An 18,966-nucleotide genomic window follows, 5' to 3' on the forward strand; every position below is an offset into this window, starting at 1 on the left:
TTGACACATTCCTCAACATTCCAGGCCCCCTGGGTGGTTATGTCATACACGACACCCTCTCTTGACTTTGCTCTGTGCTTCTGTTCCAGCTCTGTTCCTAAAACATTTCCCCAGCCTGAGATCCATGTCCAAACAGTGTCTCCTTCCCTGTATCCCTCAGTCTGTGGCATTGTGCAAGTGCTAGGCCTTCCACAACAGGCCTTTTCTGCTGTTTTATAAGTCAGGAAACATCGCTGGTAGAGGGAAATCAATGAAGACTTATATGTGAGAGACCACAAGCCCAGGGCCCACAGAGTGACATGGTGATGGACAGGAATGTGAGCAGTAGGCCACGAGGTGAGGTCCAGGGAACTGGGACAGCAGTAGCTGGTTTGAATAGTTTCCATAGTGCAAAAGGATGGGCCAGGACCCTCTGGTGCTCAGATTGTCCCAAGAGAAATGAACAACCTGAAGCTGTCAGTGAAATCTCCCCTTTCCAACTGACAATTCAGTAGTGTTTCAAAGCAACACACATGCATATGCACACATACACATATGCACACACACATATACACATGCATGCATACATAGATATGCACACATACATATGTACACATATACACATATACACATACACATAGGCACACATACACACATACATACATATATACACATATATACACATACACACACAGAGATTTATAGACTTGGTCCATGGACCACCATTTTTTGAACTCTGCTCTATGTATGCATGTGAATACTTCTGTGAGTGCATTGTATGAGGGTATATGTGTGTGTGCCTGTGAGTATATGTGTGAGTGTGTATGTGTATGTTCATGAGTATGTGTATATGTTTGTGGCAGAGCATGTGCATGTGTGTGTGCACATGTGTGAGTGTATATATATGCACATGTGTGTGCTTATAAGTGCATTGTGAGTGTGTATGTGCATGAGTGTGTATGTATGCTTATGTCCATGCATGTATAAGTATGTGCACATGTGTGAGTGTATATGTGTGCCTGTATGCCTGTGCATGAGTTCAAGTTCACTAGATGTCCTTAGAGGCCAGAAAAGGGTGTCAGAACCCCTGGAGTTGGAATTATAGGCAAGCCTGGGTTTCTGATGTGGGTGCTGGGAACTGAGCTCCAGTCCTGGGCCAGAACACTATGTACATTGTCTTAACCTCTGAGCCAACTGCCCAGATCTTAAGTTTAATTTTTTATTACATTTTCAGTTATTCGTGGAGGGGTACATGCTGCAAATGACATTGAGGCAGTGATTGGAGAGGAAAGAGGAGGCAGAGCTAGGGTTGGGAGATCAGGGAGAGTGAGTCACATGGGGGGGGGGAAATGCGTGAGAGGTAGGGATCTCAAGATGGAATCAGAAGTTAAATTATCTAAAGGTTAGAAATTGGGATAAGACTTTTATCATTGTAAATTGGCATCATGTAATTGTGAGTTTAATATATATAAATACAATTGGCTAACTATTTAAGATTAAGAGTCATGCTTTACCGGGTATTTGGAAGGAGTGGGTGCGGGGCAGGAGTGCAGGACTCCCACCAGAGAGTTAACAGAGCTGCGGCCAAATAAAATGGTCCAGCAGAGGCCCTTTGGCCCTGTGGGGCCAGAGAGTTTGTGGGCCTAAAGACTAGCAACTCAAAGGAGTTGGTGGCCGTGACAGGAGCATAAAACCCTCACCAGACAGTTGGCAGAGTGGGGGCTAGAAAGTAGGCAGGCCGACCGATCATGGGAGGATGGGCCTAACCCTCAGAGAGTTCAAAGGTCCTTTGGCAGGCCAGCAGGAGCTCTATGGCCCAGCGGTGTGAGGTCTGTGCATCACCACTGCCTTGTGGCACCAGTGCAGGAACTTGCAGTACCAGCGCTCTTCTTTTTAATAATACCCTCTTCTTTCTGCTACAGGTCCCAGGGACTGAACTCAGGTCATCAGACTGGGCAGCAGTTGCCTTCACCCACTGAGCCATCTCTTCAACCCAAATTTTCTGTTTTCAAACAACTCTATTGTGTGGTGCTCATTGTGAGAGAGACAGCCATCCTGCCTTTCAGCTTGGAGTCCTTTACCTGGACAGCAGCTGTGGCATAAGCTGAATGGCCTTCTTGGTGCCAGAAGTGTTTCAGATTGTGAACATTACTTGGATTTTTTTTCCTCTTGACTTTTTGTGGTGCCAGTGTCACAATATTTTAATCATGTCCTCTGACACAGCTAACAGTGCTAATTGTGCTTTATAAAATACCACTGAGCCCCTCGGTCACATGACTTTGTTGCTTCACCAAAAACTAATAAACCAGGGTCCAGCAAGATGGCTTAGTGGATAAAGGAGCTTGCTGTAAAAATTTGACAGCCCCGTTCGATCCCCAGAACCCACAGGACAATGGCAGAAAAAGACTGATTCCATAGAATTGCCCTCTGACCTCTACTAGTGTGATGTCACACACAGGTGCACACACAAACACCATGCTTTGAACACCACCATCATCATCAATTTAGTAAGGATCTAACAAACCAAAAACATAAAGTTTGTTTAAAGGCCTCAGAGTGAAATTAGCTAGGAAAGGAAGCATGTTTCTGAGATGAGGGGTGAGGCCAAAGGTCATCCAAACTCAGCAGTGAAGACTGCACAGAGGTCAGGTTCAACCTCAGCAACCCTGCCATTTTGATCTGAAATGAACTCAAGCCATCATTTATAGGGAAATTAGCAAAGACTGATCCAGAGGCTCTCACATGTGCATGACCTGGGTATTTTCAGAGACATGTCTTGGAGCATTTGCAGCTGGATTGTGAAGGGAAGCAGTTAGGGTTCCCAGATGCAGCCAGCTGTAGCTTTATAGGTTGTTAAGCCAGGAGCACTTGGGTCATTTACATAAAACGGACATTACCAACAGTACTTAATGAGCTAGTGGGCCAAACTCAGCAATTGGCAATGACTTATCCTAAATGAGACAGCAGAGGCCTGGCTGTCAATCACATAATCTCAGAACCCTTTGGGCATCATTGCTGATGCTCTCCACCCCAGAGCTTCCATGAATACTCATTCCTTGTTCAAGATATCATCGCAACCTTTCATAGTTTTATGTGTCTGTTGCATCACCAATTTCCCTCTAAAGCGAGCCAACAGAAGGAAGGAAAACGCTCACGGCCTCTGGGCATTAGGGAAAGAAGCCACCTGCATTCTGTCCCCAGCGATCCACATAAAGGAACGGTGCCAGGAACTAAGTGGATCTTGAAAGACCCTCCCCCTATTCACATGTTCCTGGGGCGATAGATGGAAGAGGTTCAGTTGGTGAGCATTCCAGCCCCGCTGAAGCTCCCATCTGCAACCACTTGCGCAGGATGAGGTGGGGAGGAGATACAGACTGGTTGCAGATCTGGAGCACTGAGTCTGTGGTGTGGCTCTTGCTAAAATTGCCTTTCCCAAATTTGTGGTCAGAAGGAGATACATAGACAGACAGACAGACAGACAGACAGAGAGGCTCAGTACTGGCCGTATGCTGCCTAGGGTGGGTATTCCCTCAGCAGGTTAACAGATAATGCAAAAACATGGTGTGCATATAAAAGACAACACCATTTAGCTGAAAAGAACCATGGAATCATGACAGGTGTAGCAAGGTGGGTAGACTTAGATAATAATGATATTAGCCAAGGCTATCCAAACTCAGAAAGGAAAAGTCCTCCTATTTCCCCCTCATATGTGGGTCCTAGCCTACAATGTGGACAAGTGCATATGTGAGCAGCTCTACGTGAGGGTGTAGTGTGACTTGTAGAAAGGAGCCCAAGAAAGGGTGCTGTTAAGTGGTAAGGAAGTTGTGTGTGTGTGTGTGTGTGTGTGTGTGTGTGTGTGTGTGTGTGTGGCAGGGGTGGGGGGTGGGGGACCGTGGGGCGGGAGGGATCAGGTCAAAGATGTGTGAAGTGTAAAGGAGAATATGAAGCTAATTGATTTTCCAGTTGAAATTCCATCATAGGTTTTACGGATTTAGTTTTCTGTGGTGGCTCAGTGCAAGAAAATGCAGTTGATAGTGAGAGTCCATGTCATATCCTTTTCTGGAATGGAAAAAGACTGCAAACTAAAATAATCTGGAGCTGGAGCAATGGCTCCATGGTTAAGAGCACTAGCTGCTCTTCCAGAGGACCCAGGTTCGATTCCCAGCAACCACATGGTGACTCACAAGCATTGATTACTCTGGGTCTAGGGGTTCCAGTGCTCCCTGCAAGTTGAACACAAAACAACCATACATATGAAAAGAGTAAAATAAAAATGTAAATTATTTGGGTTTCAGAAAAAGAAGACTCTAAAGAAAAGGGGGGCAGAGTCAATGAAGCTGTGAATCACTGGAAATAAACCAGAACCCCAAGGAAAAGATACAAAAGCATTAAGATGAACGACTCTGGGAGGAATCAAAGGCCACTCACAGGGCAGGAGTGGTACTCGTCCTTCTAATCTCAGAGAAAATGCTGGAACAGTGGTTTTCAACCAGTGGGTATTGACCTCCACAAGCAGCCCATATAAGATATCCTGTATATCAGATATTTACATAATGATTCATAACAGTAGCAAGATTAGTTATGAAACAAATTACCTTTGTAACAACAAAAGTAAGTGTTGGATCAAGGGTTCAGAATCCCAGATGTTGGCTCTCCCTGATGTTTGCTAGAAACATCTAGGACTCCATGGGTTGAGAATGGCTCTGTGAGAAGAATCGACTGAGTGACAGTCAGGGTTCCACCAGGAAGCAGAAGGTGCCACTCTCACCTGTGGCTGAGCTGAGATCCTGTCCCTTCTACTCAACCTCCCTCCCTTCCTTCCCATCATAGGACAGGGGCAACTTTGGGCTCCTTGAGTTGGATATCCTGCTACCACCAGGGGTCACTATTAGGGATCCTCGAAAAAGAAGCTGCCATTTTTTTTTTTTTTTTCAGTCTCCTAGAGCTAATGGACCACAGGCAGACAGGCCTTGTTCGGTGGCTCTTCTGGACTGTCCGTTTCTCTGTGGCAGGATGGTCCCATAAGGTATAGGTTGTTCATTTGCATAATTGGCCTCATCTCTGCCTGCTTGATAACAGGAGCTCCCTGCACCAGGAACTGGGACAGCCTCAATGTCCCCAGATATTGCTGACTGTCCCTTGGAGTCACCCTGGTAAGGAGAGCTGCTTTAGGTAGAGGGAAGGGTTGTGGACAGATACTCAGCTCTGGGGGAACACCCACGATGGACTCACCCAGTATCGGGGTGCTTTCTTCAGGAGTTGCACAGGCAGGTGAGAACCAGACAGGATACCCCGTGTACCTGCTTCCTTTGCCCAAGGCCTTCAGATCACCTGCAAGCCCCACCAGAACTGAAGAACAGAATTTCCTCTGAAATTCTCCCAAAATACAGTAAGTTTTCTTAATCTCTTTAGAGAGCTGTGAGGCCACTCAGAATTGAGATCAAAGTGCTACAATCAGACGGAGGTGATGTAGGGTTCCAGCTCGTTCCAGCTGGGAGAGGCCAACTTCCTGTCCTCTGGGATTGAGGGTCATATATGAAAGTGTGGAACATGGAGCATGGCTCTTGAGGAGGAGGGGGAAGAAGGAGAGAGAGAAAAGGATGGGGTAAAAGAGAGAGAAAGGAGGAAGGGAAAGAGAGGAGAGGAGAGAAAAGAGGGGGAAGGGGAAGAAGGGGGAGGGGAGGTGGGGGAGGAAGGAGAGGAAGAGGAGGGTCCACTGCGCCCAGCACAGACCCAGCAAGGCTTCCAGCTCACACCCATGATCTGTCTTGGGCTGTCAGCTTTCTGTCCCTCCCTTAACACATGCTGTGTCCCCACCTCACCACAGCGGACAAGAATGTCAACAAGGAGCGGCCCTTTCCCTCATTGCTGCCTCTGTTCCCCTGTGCCCAGCTGAGAGCAGAACTTGAGACTCTTGTAAACATCTCCCGAGGTAACAGAGGACAGCCCAAGGAAACCAGTAGGTGGGGACCACAGAAGAAGACTCTGTGGAACCTTAGGGCCAGGCCCAGAAGGGCCGGTGGGTGGAAGAGACAACCGAGGTGGTCTGTGGAACCCGGCCAGCATGTTACCCAGGGCTGCCGAAGTGACGTCATCAGGTGTCAATGGAAAAAGCCTGCTTCAGAGCCTCTCCCAGAGCAAGCACTCAAGAGAGGGTAATTCGGGGTGAGGGAAACAGATATTTATGAGTGTCTTTATACAAGTGTGCTTAACACAGGCTGCCTTACACACACACATGTACAGTCTCATTTACATGCACTCCCATGAACACGTAAACACAGACTCCCCCCATTTATTCATATACACATGCACATTGGCTCTCTCTCTGGCTCTCACACACACAGACACACACACACTTGAACACAGGAGTGCACACACATAAACACGCACAATCATGCACATGCGTGTGCGCACACACAAGTACATGCACTTTCCCACAGTCAGACATCTGCCTTGCCCTTACAAGGACCACAGAGTACTCATGTTTCTCTGCAGTTTCCCATCTGTGAGACGTGCCAGCTTCCAAGCCACCCCCATGACTCAGGTCTTCAGAAGGAGGTGCCATGTGTGGTTTGGCTCAGATTTGTACCACCTCACCCTGCCCTGAGTCACAGGCTCCATGTTTGCTCAACCCTCAACAGGCTGGCCTTGTTTCAGGTGCTTTCTTGGGCAGCAGAAGACAGGAAGTGAGCAGGGAGCCGCCAAAAGCAAAAGCAGAGGAATTCTTGACAGGCAGTGAAGAGGGAGGGCGGGGCCAGGGATACCCAATGGGGCAGCTTGTGCTCTGCCTGTGGACCTCTGGTGCCCTCTGCAGATCAGGGGAGCCCAGGCATCTTGGGTCTGGCTGTTCCTTTAGGCTCAGTGGAGGCCTGGTATACCTGACTGTGGAGGAAGATGGAGTCTCCAAGCTTGGAGCCATTGCTACCGACAGATTCCGGTAGGATGGGTGTCATGCTCTTTGCAGAAGATACGACCTCACCAGAACTTCATGCATGTGCACTGCTGAGCAGACCAAGTAGAAAAGCATCACTGGAGATTGTTTGTGTGGGGCACTCATAGCATCCTGGGAACAAGAGATTTCAGTGGACTAAGACACTGCCCCGAGACAAGGGGAGGGCCTTCATCTGTGCAATGTCAGGACCAGAACAAGAGGCTACATAGACAGTATTTTCTCTGTTTAGTTCTCATGGTATGAAGATATGGTGTGTGTGTACATGTGTGTGTACATGTGTGTGTATGCACATGTGCTTGTGGGCGTGTGTGTACGTGTGTGTGCATGTGTGTGTGTGTGTGTGTGTGTGTGTGTGTGTGTGTGACTCTATGCCAATCCATGTGTGGAGACCAGATGTTGACACTGGAGTCCTCTTCTAGCACTCTCTACTTTTTGAGAGAGTGTATCTCATTGGCCCTGGACATCACTGATTGGCTGGATGAGCTGCTGGTAAGACCCCACTATCCTCCTGCCTCTGCTTTCTGTCTGTGGAACTATTAGGTGGTTCCCCGGACCTGGCTGTTTACCTGTCTGCTGGGACTCATGCTTGCTTGGGGTATCTTCCCAATCCTGGCTTGTAGAAGGTATTTTTAAAGGCAACTTGACACCTAAACAGGTAAATGTCTGGGAGAAAGGGAGGTAGCTAATAATGGTATGTGTGTGTGTGTGTGTGTGTGTGTGTGTGTGTGCGAATAGAAAGAAGCAAGTACATTGGGGATATGTGGACAGAGGACTGTAAGTGTGTAAAGGTGCCTGGAGTTGAGGGCTCACTACATCCTATGGTCCCAGGAACCCTGGCCTCTGATTTCAGCTTGGGCAGGGTCTGCCCAGCAGGTTCAGGCCTGCCAAGGAATGGGAGTCCCAGCAGCTTCTGGATCAGCCTTATCTCCAGGCAGAGGACCAGACCAGGCTCAGAGAGAAGACAACTTCTCCTTTATAACAGCAATGGTAAATATGAAGACCAAATGCTGGTGGTTCTTTGAAAATTATCACAAAACATCCTTTACCTCCTGTGTAAGTTACTTTTCTTATGACTGTAACCAAACAAGCCCCTCTACAGTAGAGAGCACCTTAAGGGAGGAGTGGTTTATTCAGCTCACAGTTTAAGATGGGACAGGGCACCGTGGGAAAGTATAGCAGCAGCATCGGTGAGGTGGCCAGTCACACCACATTCACCTCCAAGGCAGCGGGGTGAATGCCCGGGCTCAGCTCACCACTTGTTATTCAGTCCCAGGCCCCGCCCCAGAGGACGGTGCTGCCCACATCCAGGGTAGGTCTTCCCTCTCAGACCTTTATGGAAACTTCCTCACAGAGTTAACTAGAGGTCTCTCTTAAGGACGCTCAGAGAAGATCATTAGCTTTCATCAGTAACATGAGTTTGTTAATGTAACCCCCTCTTGCTCTAGCAATGATCTGGAGGGTGTTTTCAGAAGTACGTTCTAGACGAAGAAAGCCCTGAAGGCATTGTGGGAGGTGGGGATAAAAGGAAGGATGAGATGGTATATTTCAGAACAAATGAAGCAACCTCTTCAGAGCACCTGCTGGAGTCTACATTTGGCTCTGAGCTGTTTATGCCTCTGGAAAAATAGCAGAAAGAACACCTGTGAGGCAGATGGGATCCACAGACGGTCTCTAGACACAGAGACATGAGGGATTTCTCATGGTAAGGAAAAGGGACTCCTTACTGAAAACGTTAGTTGATATTCTGGGAGGCAGCATTCTCTATATTTTAATAGAAAATATAGTACTCTGTTTTGATATTCCCTCTAGGCTCTGCCCAGGCGGGCCTGGCTTGCTATAAAAGACTGTTTGACCTCTTCCTCTCGCTCTCTGGCTTTCTGCCCCTTTTCTTTTTCTGCCCCCCTTTGATCTCTATCACCCCTTTCTCCCTCTCTCCTCTCCTGCTCTCCCTCCCTCCCCCCCATGTGTGTCTTCCTGGCTGTGGTCTCCCTGCCCCCCCATTTCCTCTCTTTCTCTGCCTCTATTCCCTTCTCAACTTCCTTTCCCATGCCCCCAAATAAACTCTATTCTATACTAGACCCGTCAGATGGCTAGTACCTCAGGCAGAGGGATGCCTCACCATGGGCCCACTGAGGTACCCCCTCCCACTGCACCATACTGTGCTCTACAAAACATATCCTTGGTTTTATAAAACACATCAATCAGTTCTAAGGCATCTTCTCATGCTGTCTGCCCTGGGGCACAGCCCCCTCCCTTCCCCTGCCAAATGTTTTACTTTGGGTTACTGTCTGTGATGAAACAGCATGACCGTAAAGCAAGCTGGGGAGGAAAGGGTTTATTTGGCTTCCAGTTCCACAGCAGTATTTATAAACGAAAGAAGTCAGGACAGGCACTCAAGCGGGACAGGAACCTGAAGGCAGGAACCGATGCAGAGGCCATGGAGGGGTGCTGCTTACTGGCTCGCTCAGCCTGCTTTCTTATGGAACCCAGGACCACCAGCCCAGGAATGGCCCCACCCACAATGGGCTGGCCCCTTCTCTATTGATTGCTAATTAAGAAACTACCTTACAGATGGAGAATATATGGAGGTATTTTCTCCACTGAGGCTCCTTCCTTTCTGCTGACTCTAACTTGTGTCAAATTGACCTGAAACCAGCTAGTACACCAAACAAGCATCTATCTAGAGAGGAGAGGCAGCCAAACCCTAAAAGCAACCATGTCGGGCTTCATGGGTCTCAAAACTCAGCTGGGTCTTGGTGAACTCGGGTTTTGAGTCAGAAGATCTTGGAGTGGGGGACACTCCTTGAGAAACAGGTCTATAGAAAGTTCTCGTGACTTTTCCAACCAGAACTTTGGATAAAATCTGCAACACAGTGATCAGAGTCAGTGTTCTGTAGACAGTCACCAGGGGCTAGCCTGTGCTCCCATCAAGGGTGGGATGCATCCTTTGGCTGTGAAGGTCAACTTGGCTGACTTGAGGGGAAGGAAGGGTGGACAGAAGCAGCTGAGGCTCCCGCTTCTCCACAGTGAGGGACTTGCCGCTGATGCCTGGCTGGCCTTTCTTCACACCAATCAGAAATGGCTGGAATCCTTTGCTCAGAACTTGTGGTGTTTTCTTATCTTAAATTGTAATACACATTTAGATTTTCTCTTCTCAGTTCACCAACCACGAGTATGCCCCCAGATGGCATGTTTGCACACTGACTAAAATTTCAAATCTCCTTTTTCTTTAGTTACCAGGGTTCTCACTCCAGATTTACCACAGTTTTTGTTTTCTATTTTGCCTCAGTAAACTACATCTTCCCCAGGAACGACCATGAACTGACAGTCAAAGGATGAGGTGCTCAGAGTGAACCCCAATAACAAAAGAATGGAGTGCATGTGGCCTGAGAGTGCCAGGCCACCATGAAGGGTGACAATCGAGTGCTGGCCCCACTATCTGCACGCCAAGGAAGCCATGTCCTCCAGTTACTTTCAACATCATGAGGGGATAGCTTCCTTGGAAGAGAGGAAAAGTGGGAAAGCAAAAAGCTTTGCTTCCCAGACAGCAGCTGCCTGCCCCCACAGTGGGCACCATATGCAAATGTGTAATCTGCATCCTGTCGGCAACTGGAAGTAACTCCAAACATGGGCAAAAAATCGGCATAACTGGAGCACGGGGAGCTTATCTGTGAAATGGGTGGAGAACCCTGGCTGTCCAAATGAAGGTATGTGGAGAGGCAGCCTGCAGTGGAGAGGCTGATGGCAGACTGGATTCCCGACCTCACAAGAATCCTACTCTAGCCCTCCCACCAACTTCTGCAGGGGACACAAGACATCGTGCATGGGTCCTCATCACCTTAGCTATCGCCAGGCATTTCCCTCAGTGTCCTGAAATGCTCTTCTTGAAGACTGGCCTCAGGCATGAGATTGGAGAAAATAATGAACTCCAGACTGGTCTTGGCGATAGTTTCCGTCATGAGATTCACAAGTGGAAAAATATCTGGTTCCTCTTTTCTCCCAATGAGAGTTTTTTTCTACAGCTCCACCCAGGAGAGATGTGCGGACAGAAGTGAGGGTACACACAAGCTCCTCACCAAAATCCACTCATTCTAGGAAGAAATGTCAGAAATGAAATCAGAACCTGCTTGCTTCTCACTACCTGAATTCCCCCAGAAGAAGCTATCAATCATTTCCATACTAGCTTTAGCTTGTCTGTAGGTATTTAATAATTTAATAAAAGTGCCCAACCAGCTTCCACTGCGTTCTGAAAGCTTCCTTTAAAGTACTGTAAGTTCAGAGGAAACTTAGAACTTTGGCCACAAAAAGGTGATCAGATTACCTGAGGTATTCCATGGCGTTGATTGACCTTCTTCTCAAACTTTGAGGGTTTTCCAAATGAGGAACAAATGAATGGGGTGGGGTGGGGGTGGGGAGATAGCAAAGGTGTAACCACAAAGGGGGACCACAAAGGGTGACCACAAAGGGTGACCACAGCCAGTGAGCTGTTCCTTCTGAGTCACTAGGTTCGTTCATTTTCTTGTCTTTCAATACTTAGCTCCCATGAACGTTGTGCAACTCCCCTACCTCAATCTGTGGACTGACTGCTCGTGCACAGTGGTCTTCTATAAGAGGTTAGCTCAGAGGAATGCTAGGCTAGGCATGAGATACTTTTCTCACAGCTGTGAGCTAGCAGCTTACAGAGGGGAAGGTTTATTTTGGCTCATGGCTTGAAAGAAACCATCACTGCAAGGAAAGACTGACACCAGGTCATGTTGCAGCCACACCCAGAGACCACAGACAGGAAAGCATTAGTGCCCCTCCCCCAGTCTGTCACTCAGTCTGGTTAAACCTTGCTGGAAACAATCTCATTGATCTACTTAGGAATGTGTCTCCTCCGTGATTCTAAACCTTTGTCACATTGATAATGGAGATCAGTCATCAAGAGTCTACCCCTTATCAGCCTGACACCTAAGAACTTCAGTTTTAAATCATAACATCCCAACCCTCATCATCAACGGTTTCCGGTTCTCTCATAATGCAATTATGTTTTTATTTAACATATGTAAAAGTCTGTGTCTTCTTTTGGGTTTCTATTGTTGTGAAGAGAAACCATGACCATGTGCAACTCTTATAAAGGAAAGCATTTAATTGGGGCTGACTTACAGTTTCATAGGTTCAGTCCATTATCATCATGGCGGGAAGCAAGGCAGCGTGCAGGCAGACATGGTCCTGCAGAGGGAGTTGGGAGTTCTACATCTCAATCAGCAGGTAGCAGGGAGAGAAAGTGACACTGGACCTGGCTTGAGCATTTGAGACCTCCAGTGACACACTTACTTCAACAAGGCCACACCTAATAGTGCCACTCCTATGGGCTCGTGGCGGCCATTTTCACTCAAACCACCACAGTCCTCAAGTTTTTAACAGTTTCAATGTAGTTAAAAAAGCTGGAGTTAACGTCTCTCCTAAGATTCAAGACATTCACTTAACTCCAATCTGTAAAATCAGAACACGAGTCGCATACTTCTATTATACGATACAGAACAAACATTGCTATTTGAAAAGGGGGGGGGGAATGAGGCCATGACAAGGAAAAAAAAAAACTCAGATCAAAACAATATGGAAATTACTGGGAATTTGTGATAGCGCCATCTAATTACCAGTGAGCATAGATAGCTCAGCCCACAGTCTCTCTTGGGCTGGCTCCTCTCCGGACAGCTTTCCTTGGCAGATATCCCATAGTCCTGGCATCTTCAGCATCCTGCTGTTTCCATGGTAACTTAGGCTTCACCTTCATGGCATTATGCAATGAGCCCCTCAGGGGTTTGTTTGTTTGTTTTGCAGGGAATCTGACCCTCTCTCACATGCTTCACCTAGCAACTTTCTGGAATTACAGAGCAAGCCTCTCTAACCCTATAACCCTTGCATCTGCATGCTTGCAAAACAAGATGGGTCTGCCCGTCTCCAGCCACAGCTATTAGCCTAGCCTGGGAGCCACCTCCCTGGGGGTTGTTTTCATGCAGGGAACCCCTTCAGCAGCAGGGCAGTTAAGGTTCTCCTCTCAAATGCACTTGCATTTTCACAGGTTGGGGACTTTGATGGGCTGAATGTACGCCTTCTGTTATCCTAATGAAGATCAAGGGGGCTTCTCTTCAGCTGCAGGCATCTCTTCAAAAGCAGGCATCTCTTCAGCTGCTTTCTCCTCATCTGAGCTTGGCTATGCCTTTAAATTCACCCATGTCCCTTTCTTCACCATGGTACACATTTTTGGGGCTTTTGTTTTCGTTTGTTTTCTGCAAAGCTGAATGAGAGAGCACAGAGCATCAATCAAGATGCATTGTGGACGTTTGGCTGTTTCCCATTTTATTTTCTTTAACCAAACAACTTTGTCCATTAGTTTATTTAGCATTCAATTACACTGGCATTTTCAAGTTATGAACAGAAAGAATCGGCACTTACCACGGAATGTAGCACAGGTGGCCTCTAGCCCAGCTCCCAATAAAGTCCCTTCCCTTCACGAACACTCTTCATTGCCTTGGCAGTCTGGCCTTCCACATTCCCATCAGAAGGGTCCATTTCCCTATTACATTAACTACTGCAGGAGCTAGGGTGAGTCTAGACTAAGGCCCAAATTCCTCCACATTCTTCCCATTTAGCTAATTCTAGAGGGTTATAAGCTGCATGATCAGGTAACAGCCCTACTCCTGGTATCGATTTTCTGTATTAGCTACTTTTTTTCATTTCTGTGATAAAAAGTACTGGAAAACCAATCTAAAGAAAGAAGGGTCTGCTTTGGCTCACAAATTGAGTCCCAGTTCAGTTCACCCTGTGGCTGCCAGGATAACATTGAGTGTCTGCTGTCCCCAAACATGGGGAGGGAGGAAGAATGTTGGTTTGATGCTTAACTCACTTTCTCTTTTTTAAGGTTTTTATGCAGTCTTGGACCCCAGCCCATGGGATTAAGCTGTGCTCACTTAGAATGGGTCTTCCAGCTCTCAGTTAAATCTCTCTGGAAACATCCTCACAGACACACCCAGAAAGGGTCTCCTAGGTATTCTAGATTAGTCAAGTTGCTAATGAAGATTAACCATTACCAGTAGAGTTTGTGTGTGTGTGTGTGTGTGTGTGTGTGTGTGTGTGTGTGAGAGAGAGAGAGAGAGAGAGAGGGAGAGAGCATGTGTGTGCACATCTGTGGATGTGTTTATGTATGCACGTGTAAGAATTCCTTCCCTGGAGAGAGGTAAATAAACATCCACCTTCTCTTTCTAAGACCCTGATAACAACCCAAAGAACAATTCCACCAAAGTCTGAAGTCCAACTTGAGGAACCAATGAATTTATTGGACTTACTTAGAGAGTATGGGTGAGGGGCTGCTGCTGAAAACAATGTGGGCAATTCTAAAGCAGCACCGGCTTCCCTACAGAGGCATAAATGCTTTCACGTCTAGTGAACTTTCCACGGTCTACCTTCTCACACTGCTTGGAACCACGAGGCCATGTGCAATTAGTGAAGAATCACACACATGGTCGGGAGGGCGCGGCAGTGTTGCAGCTGGAACCCCAGTTGAGGGTCCAATGACTCTCCCCATCCCCTCCTTCTGTGAGGGAACATCTACAGATCAGAAGCTCTACCACAGTGGTGTCTTGCAAGCAAGCCAGGCTGATGTGATGAAGATGGCAGCTTTTCTGCTTAGAGAAATACATCTACAACAGTCTCACTCTTCTCTCTGTGTGTATGCCCTCTCTGTCTCTGTCTCTATCTCTCTATCTGTCTCTTTGCTTCTATCTCTCTATCTCTTCTGTGTCTCTGTCTCTCTGTCTCTGTCTCTGTCTCTGTGTGTCTCTGTCTCTCTGTCTCTGTCTCTCTCTCTCTCTCTCTCTCTCTCTCTCTCTCTGTGTGTGTGTGCATCCGTGTGAGTTTACATGAGGAAATCAGAGGTCAGCCTGGCATGACATTCCTTAGGACACTATCCACCTTACCTTTTGAGACAGTGTCTCTTACTGGCCTGGAATTGGCCAAACAGCAAGCCCCAGAAATCCCCCTGCCTCCACTTCCCCAGTTCTGTGTTTACAAGTGCTCACCATCACGCCTAATTTTCACATGGGCTCTGGAGACCAAGCACAGGTAAAAGCTTGCATAGCAAGCACTACCAACCGAATCTGTCCTTCCAGCCCCTGCCCTCACTGCTTTTGTTAAGGGTCTGAGAGAGAGAGAGGAACGGAACCTGAAATATAGTCAGTGACTGGATATTCTTCCCAGGCATGATCCATCAGTGGGAATCATGCTTACGTGCTTACGTTCAGGGACTCTGGCTGGCAGTATCTCACGAGATCTCAGATACTCCGACCACTCACATGCACTAAACACATGGCTTCTAATGGTAGAGAACTAATGGTGTCTGTAGGAGTTAAAACCTTAGATGCTGTTGGCGTTCCATCATTAGAAAGCACGGGTCTAGACAGTTTGAAAACTCTTCTTGGTGTTAGGATTCCATTGGCCTTTTAAGTTCTCCTGATTTTGTGTTCTGAAGAATCCACAGAATTCTTTCACAGGACAGTCAGTTCAGTATTTGAAGACATCCCCACCCCATCTTTTTATGACATGTGTTAGAGATCATTTATTCAACCTTGGAAGACATCGAGCTGAGAAATTTTCTGTCCCCTTATCAGTTCTAAGTAGTTCAACCAGAGAACAAGGGATTCTTTTTTAAAATATGAGATGAAATGCAAAACTCCCATTAACGGAGCCTGGAGACTATGGGAAGGGCATCCTGTTGGGCTTCGCCAATATCCCCATCTGGTTGTTAGGGACCCAGCTCCACATGGATTGTAGCTCGTTTAGCTGATGCTTTTCATCTTGGAGGGAAGGGCATCACCGAGCTGTTCCCTGGGGTACATTGTCCTTCCCATCCCTACCCCAAAGTGTCAGTCTGGAACAGCAATGCTGCCACCACATTGACCAGAGATACTTCTGTGGAAGGCAGCTCTCCTGTTTTTTTTTTTTTTTTTTTTTTATCATTTGGAATAATCCCACCTGTGTATTAGGATTCCCTGAGCCATTGGCTTCTGAGCTGGGCACTCAAGTTTGGTCTCCAGCACCCACGTGAAAAATTAGGCATCGTGGTGAGTACTGTGAACCAGCACTGGGGAAGTGGAGGCACATGGATCTCAGAGGCTTGCTGGTTGACCTGTTCCTGGCCAGTAAGAGACACTGTCGTAAAAACAAAATGGACAGTGACCCAAAGCATGACATCTTGGGTTGACCTCTGCGTTCCTCATGTGTACCTTCAGGGAATGGCTCTTGTGACTACATCTTGAACTGCCTCTCCTCTGTTTTCTTTAGAAGTTTTAGAGTTTTAAGTTTTAGATAAGGGTCTTTTCTCTGTTTTAAGATGATTTTGATATAAACATCACAGGTATTTATTTATCAATGATATTTATCAAATGAACATATGCGCGCGCGCGCGCGCGCGTGTGTGTGTGTGTGTGTGTGTGTGTGTGTGTGTGTGTGTGTACTAATAGGCTTCTTTAAATGTTTCTCTTCCCAAAGGAAAGGTATTCTCTATTATAGACATAGCAAAATCAGCCAAAATCTGCAAAGTTATGTGATTTAAAAAAAAAAAAACCTAACTCAGGGATTGAGAAACATTTCAGTGCAGCGTCTGGGCGGCAAATCAGTCCCAGCAAGGTACATGCTCTCTGTCACAAGTCTTGATCTCTGCGACTGAGAATTCAGCCACAGCCAGAACATGAATAAATGGATTTGGCTACACTCCAAAAAAATGTTATTTGTGAAATGCTCACCGGCTGGGTTGGACCCACAGGCTGTGGTTTGCTGAGTGCGGGCTCTGTAATGTCAACTCAGATCTCACCCATACACGAGAGCATGGCATAGCTTTGCCTTTCCGGTTGCTTGGATTCTCAGCTTCATTTAACCGAAACTGGCTCTGTTCTGTCTTCCTCTCTCACAGAGGAGTCTGGGGAAAAGACAGTTCCTTTGCAACATGCCCGTCACCCCGCGTCTGTCTCGTGCGCTGCCCGTTTTTAACACATGGTTTACATTGGCCACAATTGCCCCTGTATCAGTGCTCTTTCTTCATTTCTCATTCGGAGGCCCACGTGCCAACCTTAAAGGTGACCTGACTAGGGTACCGCCACTCTCAGCCTCTCAAGCACCCAGCTACTTGCATGTGGGGATGCCTGTAGGAAGGACGTTTGGGCCAGGAGAAACTCCCCGTTCCCAGATGTCCATCTGTGCATGTACTTCCTCAGCCGATCCTTACCTCCGTCCTCCATGGTGATGAGCTCGAGGTATCTGACCAAAGTCAGTAATGTGCTCAGCTCTTGGCTTCTGGACTTCCGAGTGAGTGCGTGCGTGTGTGGCTCCACAGGTGAAGTGGATGGCAGAGCACCACATCAGGGGCATGTATGTGGGTGTCCGCACATACACTGGACACAGAAAGACAGCTGGCTCTTGGCATGACTTGAGGGTCTCATGAGGCCTAAGAGCTTACACAGTGCCTTCTGAGGGCATGTCCTTCACGCCCTAGTGACCTCCCATAAGGCCTCACTGCTGAAGTCCATGACCCTGCGCCATCTTGGCCAAGACTCAGTTCAGGGGTTCCGAGGAATACCGAGCATACAATTGCAGCTATTTCCAAGTGGAGACATTCCATTCATATAGTTCCCTCCCGGGGCTAAGCTGGAACTCTCTTTTGTACCTGTTGCTTGATGTACTGGGACAGAATTGCAGCTTAATAGCTTGCACTTTTTAACGATAGTTATTTACTGTGATATGAAGCTGGCCCCCGGCTCTTTGGCAGGTCTCCCGTTCTTTGTCCTTCCTCTCCCAACACGTTCACAATGTCCCAAGCTGTTCTCTACCACCAAGAGCTGGCCTCGGCTATTTCTCCTAGCCCAACTCCTTTTAAAGAAAGAGCTTTTGCTTTTATCTAGCATTGTGTGGCTTCTGTCTCCTGGGCATTTTCATTATCTGTTTATGTGAGCCTTGACTGGCCCTGTTTCTAAATCATTGAGGTGGAAGCTGAAGCGCCTTATTTAGGCACCAAAAGCCAAAACTATCTTTGAAATGGAGCTATGATCCCACAGACATGTTACACATGCTTTGTTGTGTGTTCCTTTCTGGCTTCTTCTTTAACTGCTGGGTTATCTAGAAGCACATTTTTGAAATTACTGAACTGGGGGAGATTCTCCACACTTTCTGCCACTGGTTCCTATCTGACCGGGCTGTGGTCATGGGACACTCTGATAAGTGACTTTAAACCCGGTAAGCGACTGGAAACTTTGCTCACAGCCCTGAGCACAGTTATCTGGATACACACGTATCAACAGGATGCTCTGCTATTGTTGGGGCAGATGTCCTATGGGTGTCAGTGAGGACCACGGCCGTCCTGCTGAGTTTTGCTGGGTTTCTGTCAAAAATTAATTATGAAGACAGAGGAACTGAAACTTCCAGCTAAGCCGTGGGTTCAAGAAGGCACGGGGAAGAACTGACAAATGGGGTTAAAGCAAATCACTCACACGGGGAAGGAAAGGATGAACAGAGAGCTATCCAGTGAGGAGGACCTTCCCCAGCTATACTCAGGACAGAGGAGATACTGCTCTCTTGCGGAAAGATTAATAAAAAAAGATCCAATCAACAATTGTGAAAAATGAATTTGTCATTCTTAAAATAAAAAAGAAATACAATGACCAAAAATATATTTAAAATGTCACTAAATTTGGTCCTTTGACCATGCGCCATGGTTCTTGGATGTTGTTTTATTGGATGTTTGAATGTGGTATTTACTCAGTCCTGTCTTCCATCCCTGCCTGGTCTTCTTCTGCCTCATCACGTCTGTCAGGGGTGGTTTCCCTGCTCTTGAAGGCTTCTTCTCTTTTCTGTTTGCTGTTTTTCAAGCTGTTTCTGCTGACCTTCTCTTCCATGCTGCTGGGTTCATCTGTGTCTTGACTCCTTTACTTTCCTGGTTCATCTCTTTCTCTTTCTCCTTTGAAGAAGTTATTTTTAGAAGTTGCCATTTGAATTCTTTACTCAGC

The sequence above is a fragment of the Apodemus sylvaticus genome, chromosome 9, assembly GCF_947179515.1.
Source record: "Apodemus sylvaticus chromosome 9, mApoSyl1.1, whole genome shotgun sequence".
Taxonomy (NCBI): Eukaryota; Metazoa; Chordata; class Mammalia; order Rodentia; family Muridae; genus Apodemus; species Apodemus sylvaticus.